Source organism: Seriola lalandi, unplaced genomic scaffold (genome assembly GCF_002814215.2).
Source record: "Seriola lalandi dorsalis isolate HSWRI2012SDOR001 ecotype SW California unplaced genomic scaffold, Sedor1 jcf7180002054630, whole genome shotgun sequence".
Lineage (NCBI taxonomy): Eukaryota > Metazoa > Chordata > Actinopteri > Carangiformes > Carangidae > Seriola > Seriola lalandi.
The window spans coordinates 14,933-24,320 of record NW_019525183.1 but is presented as its reverse complement, the minus strand read 5'-3'; positions in this window follow the sequence as shown (position 1 = coordinate 24,320).

Genomic DNA, 9,388 nt, shown 5'->3' with positions numbered 1-9,388 from the left:
TTTTTTTTTTTTTTTTTTTTTTTTTTTTTTTTTTTTCTCCCCCCTTTTTAAGCTACAGATGTACCAGTGTAACTGCAGCCTCACTCTGTATTACACAAACAAAAATGTCAACTTGTAGTTTAGTTGTAGATTTCTGTGCGAAGCTGAGGTTCACACCTCTTTGTACTAGATGAAGCAGTTTTTACCTGATGTGCTTCTTAAATAGAAGTTTTGATGAATGCCGCTTTTCCCCTCTAAACTGTGTTTGTTTGATTTTAATTTGCAGGGGAAGGTAAAATCATAGCATCAAAACTGCAGCCACACTTCTGTGTTATGGATCAGGAGGAAAAGTAATGATTAATGTCAAAGCCTTCATTTATCTGTATAGTTGCTTTCAGAGGTGGACTGTTTTGTTGTTACTATTGTGAAGCATTATTTGGCCAACTGAATTTAAAGGGTCTACTTTTGAATATGTATTACTGTACCTGATGCCGTGTTCTTGTTATGTCCCAGTGCTACACTTGAGATGAAAGGTGGAAACATGAGGGGGATCAATGACTTCATTAGGATTCATCCTCTGGGGTACATGAGTGGCTGCACAGAGCTTGTTCCAATGCTACACTTCAGCTTGAAGACCTCTGGGGCATTGCACAAAGATTCAGAGGAACTTTAACTGCTGATGGATCTTTGTTCGTAGTGAAGTTGTCAGCCCTAAATGTAGTTTTGTCTTTTCATTTTCACATATATATGAAAGTATTTGTATATTGTTTAGATAAAAGAGCTTTGATTTGTGGAAAACATGACCATGTTCACATTGTGTACTGTTATGGCTTTTTAATTTTATTTTCCTGGTTTAACAAGGATCTTTATTGGCTTGCTTGCCTTTTAACTAGGTTGGGTGCTAAATTTAATTCAATATTGGGGGAAAAAAGAACAAAAATCACAACTGGCCATGGAGGGGAACAAGATGTAACTCCCTTCAGCGTAGTTCCTGTGGTGAAAGACTGCCGTGCTCTGCCTTCTGCTTTGCACTTCCAATACTAGAATAAATACATTTCCAGATTGAACAATTGTGTATCCTGGTTTCTCATGGTGTACAGTGTAAATACAATGATCAAGGCTACTTTACCAACTAGTATTTTAAAAGTTTTCAGCTTCCTCTGTGTTGCAGCTCACAGATTTGTAACCAGCCTTAGTCGGCTGCATTCAAACCAGGACTTTGATGACCCCTAATGACCCTGCTACTTGTACAGCAGCTGGGATGTGAGTCAGTACCACATGGTTCATGTGCTGCACACTAGTTGCAGATTGACATTTTTGCCAGCTGGTAAGAATCAAAAATAGAGTAACAAACTCTGTTAATACAGCAGCTTCTGCTGTGGCCCCAACCTTCTCGACAGGTTTATTTCAGCGTATCTGGAGCTTCAGTGTCTCCTGCTGAGCCTGAAGGAGTCGTTGGATAGGTCGTTCCCTTTTCTTCACATAACGGTATCAAAGCTCAGGTCTGTGTGTGGAAGCTGATTAAAACACTTCCCATTTTCTCAGTACACAGCGACATGTTTATTCCAAAATAAAATGTAACCTCTGATTTAGTTGTGTGTAGAAAATAGTGTTTGTTTGCCCATCTGGTTCCCGGACTCAAAGCGATGCTGCACTTGTCTGAAAGTGTGGTTTGTAAACCTTCATTGATGCAGACTATGTTGGAGGCTTCTCAACTCATTCCCACTTAAGGGTCATCAGTTAAGACGACTCAACTGGTTCATGCTTCACACCAACGCACAAACGGAGTGAGTGGGTAGGGCGACGGGGTAGTGTGTAATATCTCAGAAACCATTTGTGGTATCTTCCAATTTTGCACAAACATTCATTTTGACTCAATAATGAGCCACTTAGATTTTTGTGATCAAAGGTCTCTGTGACCTCATGTCTGTCCCTGTCTATGTGTGAATGCAAATAATCAGGACCACCTGGGGGGAATTTCAGTACATTTGACACAAATGTCCACTTGGACTTAAGGATGAACTGATTAGAATTTGGTGGTCAATGTCAAGGTGACCTCACAAAAAGTTTTTGGCCATAACTCAACTCATATACTAATTACAACACAAATGTCTAATAGGATAAAATGATAAAGTGATGACATTTATATCTCAAAGGTCAACTTTACTGCGACATCATTGTAGTGCCTCAAACTTCTCAAAATAGTCGCTGAGACCGCATGCTGTTTTGTAGCAAAGTCAAAATAGGACCGTTGAACTCAGATTCCCAGGATCTTTCACCTTTTCACACCCAGGCGTGACTAAAGAAAACATTAAAATGTAAGTATAAACACAGCTCACTGGTGATTAGGAGCCATGTAGCCTACCAGGCCTGGCATCAGTCACAAGCCATTAAAGAAGTTCATTGGAAGGACATGGAGAGTTATGGACCCAGAATTGACACTTTGTTACACTTCCCACCATAAAACTATCAAATTGATATGAAACAGAGCCAAAGGATCCTTCTCTCACAAACAGACCATGCTTTTAGCATGTCAGAGGGAGGTACAACCAGATCACGTAGACTTTAAGACAATGTCTTTCATGATTATTCATTTAATGTTTTATGGTCATGGTGGAAGACGGATATGTGACTTTATAAGTGAACTCTAGAATTAAACTATTCAAAGTTCAGTGGAAAATAACCCTCTTCTCCAAGTTGAAACACAGGAGAAAATGGGTTAAGTCCTTGAAACGTGCGCCAGCCCCCAGGAGTTAAAAACCTTGCGATAAACTCACACATTGCTCTAAACTCTAAGCTCTTAGCCACAAGCTTTTAGCCACGGCTCTTAGCTATTTTGCACTTTATCGTTTTGTCTGTGTCCTTTGTTCTTTCTTTGCCAAGTGCTCCAATTAACATTCTTTTTGTCTACATGCGCAATCTTTCATTTTTATAAACCAAGTCAAGACCAACTGAACCAAAACAGCAGAAGTGGCTCAGAGTAATTTTCGTAACTTTTTAATTATAATCACGTTTTCATTTCTGAAGATTTTTGACAGTTTTAGAGTCATCTGGTCAACCTCAGTCTCCTCTAAAGTTATCCAGCCAAAGTTAAGTGCATTAGAGTTTATTTTGCATCAACCCGCAAGAGCGCTAGCAGATAACACATCTGCCCATGACCGCCTGCAGAGAAGGCTACCAGAAATCACCAGAAGCCATCTGGGTTCCAGCCAAGGGTCTCTAGCTACAGCGCAACTCACAGTAGGCCAGTCTTAACATTCTGCTCATGACTGGGTTGATGTCGGTATATAATATCTAAACATCAAATCTCATCTGTAGACATAACTATATAGCCACGGTGTATAGCCATAACATATTCATTCCCATCATTTCCAACTCATTACAGAACTCATTTCATTATTATTTTCATCTTTATGATTATTGATGTCACATTTACTCTGTGATAGTTTTCTTTTGAGGTAGAGACTGGCGATCCATTGAATCAAGAAATTACGGTTTCTGATATGAGATTGATAACATTAATCAATGAAATAATTCATTGTTGTCCTACCTGAGAACTGGTGCCAGTTTTGAGCGAGAGCAAATTCTAAATTGTGGTGTTCACGCTACAGCAAGAACTGTCGTTATTTGACCTATGATGGCATGATGATGAATTCCAGGTCTGTTTTCATCAGATCTGATCCAACACAACTGTTTTATTTACCATCATGGATGGAATAGAAAAATGTAAAATCACGTTCCAAACTCACAATATGATGAAAATGTTTTGGCATTATCAAGGTAACGTGATATGTCCCAAAGTGCTGTCCCATTCCTCTTTACACCATTTTTAGCCCTTGCAGATACTCAGATAGACTGAGTAAATGTAAAATGAGTTCAGGAGTTAAAATGAAGCCTTTTGATAGAATTTTTTGAACATGACCATGAAAACGGGGGCTGCACGGTGGTGCAGTGGTTAGCGCTGTCGCCTCACAGCAAGAAGGTACCGGGTTCGAGTCCCGGCTCGGCCGTGGGATCTTTCTGTGTGGAGTATGCATGTTCTCCCCGTGCCAGTGTGGGTTCTCTCCGGGTTCGCCGGCTTCCTCCCACAGTCCAAAGACATGCGAAATGGGGACTAGGCTAATTGGATACTCTAAATTGACCATAGGTGTGGCTGTGAGTGTGAATGGTTGTCTGTCTCTATGTGTTTGCCCTGCGATGGACTGGCGACCTGTCCAGGGCGTACCCCGCCTCTCGCCCGAAAAAGATGCTGGGATAGGCTCCAGCCCCCCCGCGACCCTACTAGAGGATAAGCGGTAGAAAATGAATGAATGAATGAATGACCATAAAAATTCCCAAACCCTACAGGCATGGGCCAACAACACAGGATTGCAGAGTGACTCACCTGGAGGCAAGAGGATAACTGAAGAAGCCCTTTGGAGAGAGGTGAAAAAGTTCTACAACCAAGTCCAGTTGTGCTTGTTTCAACTTCTTTTGGATAACGATGACTTAGATTACTGAGAATCTTCACAGACATTAATCAGGCATTCGTCTTTATTAATCATGTTGTTGCTGAGGAAACCAAACAAAACATTTTCCCATTTCAGAGTGAAAACAATGAATTCTGGGAATAACAAAGGCAGACGAATCCTTCTAAAAATGAGCAGTATTAATGATTTTAACATATCTTATGAGATAATGGCTAGAGGGGTAAAATATCTGAATCTTTTTTTAGATGTTTCTTTTATTTTAGTATTGATCACGTTTGTTGGGTGATGACCAGACTTTTTGTAGCAAATGTTGGGGACAAGATTACAGAGGACATCCTGATTTGACTACTACGCCTAAATCGTTTGACAGCACCATCTGTTGGGGGGCTATATTGAGAACACATGAGGTAATGTCTGCCTGGGCTGTAGAAGTGTGGACTTGTGAAAGACAAAGTTTGCATTTCTCACCAATGTAATTAAAAAATTATATTTTGCACTTTGTATGGTCTGGCTTTGTATAGCCTTGGACATGACTCTGTCCTCACATTGATAATCCTTATTTGGTACTATGAATCTGTCTTCACATGTAAACTCCTTATCTGGTACTATCCGTTACAAACTTTGGGATCCTTGTCCCAAAGCACGCAGCAGCTCCTTTATGACAGTTAGACAGTTTTGATGTATCAAAGATAGATATCAGTCTGTGTGAGTGAACCTTTGCAAAGCTCTTATTAAATTATATCAAGACAACTTGATCATTCTGTCAACTTTTCATTTTCAGATTTCCATCACACCAACCAACAGCGATATCGACTTTGAGCCTGGCTGAAAGACCTTATAAATTCCTAGGAATGTTATCAGGTCACTTTATGATTTTTTCTGGCTCATATACAGCAGGATTGTCAGATGCTACTTCCACATCTGGCTCAATTCTGGCACGCACAGAACATTGCACTGTTCAATGTTACAGCAGCATTGAATATAAATGATACAGCTTTTTTAAGCACAGGCAAAATGAAGAGATCATCTGGCCAACCTTAGGTGTTACATTAGTGGAAAAAGTTAAAGGGGACATATTATGCAAAATGCACTTTTCCATGGTTTTCTATCAGTAGTATGTGTCCCTGGCATGTCTATGAACCCCCCAAACATGAGAAAAGTCCATCCTCTCCGTCTTTTACTTTCTCCACCTTTCAGGAAATGTGTGCTCAGACAGGCGAATTGGAGATTTTCCCTTGATGTCGTCAAGAAGGGAGATGCCACCTCCCCCCGGGTGGGTGACACTCCCCGAGCTAGGTGTGTGTTCCGCCCACTGAGTCCGCCTTGCTGACGCTATCGTTACTTCCCTCGCGAACACTAGCTTTCGGTAGAACAATGTCGAAGGTACGAGCGAAACACAGTAGTTGCTTTGTTGTTGGCTGCACAAACCAACACAGAAGTCTTTTTTTAACCCTTACGCCCAAGGATCTGAAGACCCAGTGGATTAATTTTATTTTTGATGGAAATGTACCCACTCCAACTCGGAAAGTGTTGTACGTGTGTGCTAACCATTTCACCTGGGACTGCTTTTTCAACGAGGGCCAGTACAATGCAGGATTTTCTAAAAGTCTCAAGATAAAGCTTGGATCAGTACTGACTGTCCGTGACCCAACTTTGAACTTGGGAGCTGTAAGTTTAACCATTTTATGTTGTTTTACTGTATGTTCATGAGAGCCTGTTGCGTGTATTGTTAGCATGGCAACTAATGTGGCTAACGTTTTGCCTCGTCGACGCGCAGCTGGGTACAGATTGTATGCAATTCTTCTGCTTGGTATCGCCGTGTGCATGGGCATAACCAGGCATCCTTTGGGGGGGTCGTGTCCCCCCCAATACTGGGAAAATACCAATCTGTCCTCTCCAATATTATGTATAAATATGTTAAATATTTCCTCCTTTTATGAACCCTGGCTGCTCTCTTGTTATTTCCGATTTATTTTCAATTTATTTCCATTTGTTAAGGAAAACAAAAGTGTGTGACCACCCCCCTCCCGATTGGCTCCGTTTGAAGCGCCGGCTCCGACCGCCACACGACTGAGGGAGAAATTCAAATTTCAAAAAAAAAAATTCTGGGGGAGGGCTCTCATTTGGACCCCCCCAATGTCTATACCATGGTTACGCTCTTGGCCGTGTGACATTGATTAGAGCCACCCTGCTAAATGTATTATACTTTAAAGGCGTTTTAGCTGTTTGTAAAGTCAAGCCGGTAAAATTCGGACTAAAAATAGGCTCTGTAGTGATTAGCATAGGTGTCCGGGCTTGTTTATTAGTGCTGTGAAAGTTATTATTGAGAGTCATGCCTTATGATGGCTGTTTTAACGTTTATATCATGTTCACAGATACAGTGCCTGTAGGGAATATCTTGATAAGCGCAGAGTTAAGGGGATATGTCCAACGGGAAAGTCTATAATATACATTTTTTGCATTTTACACATATAGTGAGCTATTTGCAGTATTATCAAGCTATTGACAACCCAATTTACACATAATTGAGTGCATTTGTTGTTATCATTTTTGCACTGCTTGCAGCTGTTGCCATAACTACACATTTGAGGAGATGTTGGTGTAACCTCTGTTTCCTCTGTTCAGGCCAGCACATCAAGTGCATCTATATGGCGCCGCATGAGTGGCAGCCTGCCACAGCAGCTCTGTACTCTTTTACTCTTTTTTACTCTTTAGTGTGATTTCTTTTCTTTTACTACTTAGTGTGATTTCTTCTCGTACTGCATCGCCACTTTAAGCAAGTGCAGCTATGGGTGTTTATACTTTTACAGTCGTGTTTTGCCTCTCGCTATTTTTTGAACTTTTTGATGCAACGTTGGGAGACTCACTCTACCACGGACCCATTGTTTACACTCGGGACCAGCTGTTAGCTATATCCCACACACCCCTTCACTATGCTGGGCGGCCAGCGATCCCTGCGGAGATCCGGAGAAGGAGGAGAGGCTGTAGAGCTGGAGTGAAGCACAGACAGCGGATAAAACGGTATAAACCATGTTTACCGTCTGTCATCATGGGGAACGTAAGATCACTCCCAAACAAGATGGAAGAGCTTACTGCGCTAACCCGGCTTCAGAGAGAGTTTCGCGAGTGTAGCATCATGTGCTTCACGGAGACGTGGCTGAGTGAACTTTCTCCCGACTCACATGTCACACTGGACGGATTTCAACTGGTACGGGCGGACAGGAAAACCACGGAGTGCGGTAAGAAGAAGGGAGGAGGGATTGCTGTGTTCGTTAATGAGAGATGGTGCCACTCTGGACACATCAGTGTCAAGGAACAACTCTGCACTAGAGACTTGGAGCTGTTAGCAGTTAGCATGCGGCCATACTATGTCCCGAGAGAGTTTTCACATGTCATTGCGGTGACTGTGTACATCCCCCCCTCGGCCGTCGCCGCTGCAGCCACAGACCAGTTCCATAGTGTTGTCTCTCAACTCCTAAACCAGCACCCCCATTCCCTCCTCCTCATCTCTGGGGACTTCAACCACACGTCCCTGTCCTCGGCTCTTCCTACCTTCACCCAGTATGTTGATTGTCACACCAGGGACAATAAAACTTTGGACTTGTTGTATGCTAATATCAGGAATGCATACACCTCATCCCCCCGCTGGGACGCTCAGATCACAACCATGTCCATCTGATCACAGACTACACCCCTCTGGTGAATAAACAACCACCTGATAAGAGGTCTGTGAAGGTGTGGTCCGAGGAGACCAGTGCCAGACTCAGAGATTGCTTTGAAATAACAGACTGGGAAGCACTCTGCAGCCCCCACGATGGCGACATCGACACCATGACTCACTGCATCACAGACTATATTAACTTCTGTGTGGAGAACACTGTGCCCTCCAAGTCAGTACGCTGTTTCGCCAACAATAAACCCTGCGTGACCTCCGAGATTAAGGCCCTACTGAACGAGAAGAGGAGGGTCTTTAGATCGGGGGACAAGGAGGAGCTGCGCAGAGTCCAGAAGGAACTCAAACAGAAAATCAGGAAAGGTAAGGACTGTTACAGACTAGGACTGGGACGATTATCTGACGTAATCGACGTTGTCGATTATAAAAATTATTCGACGTGGAATTTTAGTGTCGACGCGTCGTGTAAAACCACACAGGGTAAATGTTCATAGAACAAAACCGGACCTTTCTAATGGGACCGTTTATGTCCATCGTCTTTGGTTTAACCGGATACAAGCGCAGCGCACGGACTGGGACAACGCGGTGACGTAATTGAAGTCATTGACTATGTGAATGATTTGCGTCTGTGTAATCTATTTGAACAACACGGCGGCGTCTACCAGCAGTACGACGGAGCGTGTGGAGCAACACGCGGCAAAAAAGGCTCGCAGGCGGTCCTCCAAAGTTTGGGAATACTTTAATCTTGACACCAACGGTGCGGTAGTCTGCAGACTCTGCAAAATGCATCTGGCATATCACTCTAGCACGACAGTCATGCACGAGCACATAAAGAGGAAACACCATGGTGCAGCGAGTCAAGATGTTGGACGGGGCAAATTGTTATATTAAATGACTAACTTGAAAATAATTGCAATAAAATTACTGTTAGGTTAATAAAAAAAATAATCGTTAGATTAGTCGAATAATTGAAAAAATAATCGCTAGATTAATCGTTTGGGACAGCCCTATTACAGACAGAAACTGGAAGAGCGGCTAGTGCAGAATAACACCAGAGATGACTGGAGTGGACTGCAGAACATCTCTGGCCACGGAAAAGGAGTAAGGAGAGACCTGAGCTGTGGCGACAAGAACTGGGCCAATGAACTGAATCTGTTGTTCAACAGATTTGATTCTGCCCTCTCCCCCCTTACCTGCCCTGCCCCCTCTTCACACCTCCCTGGGCCAGCTCCCCCTCCTCTCCTCAACCCGCTACTTTCAACTCCCA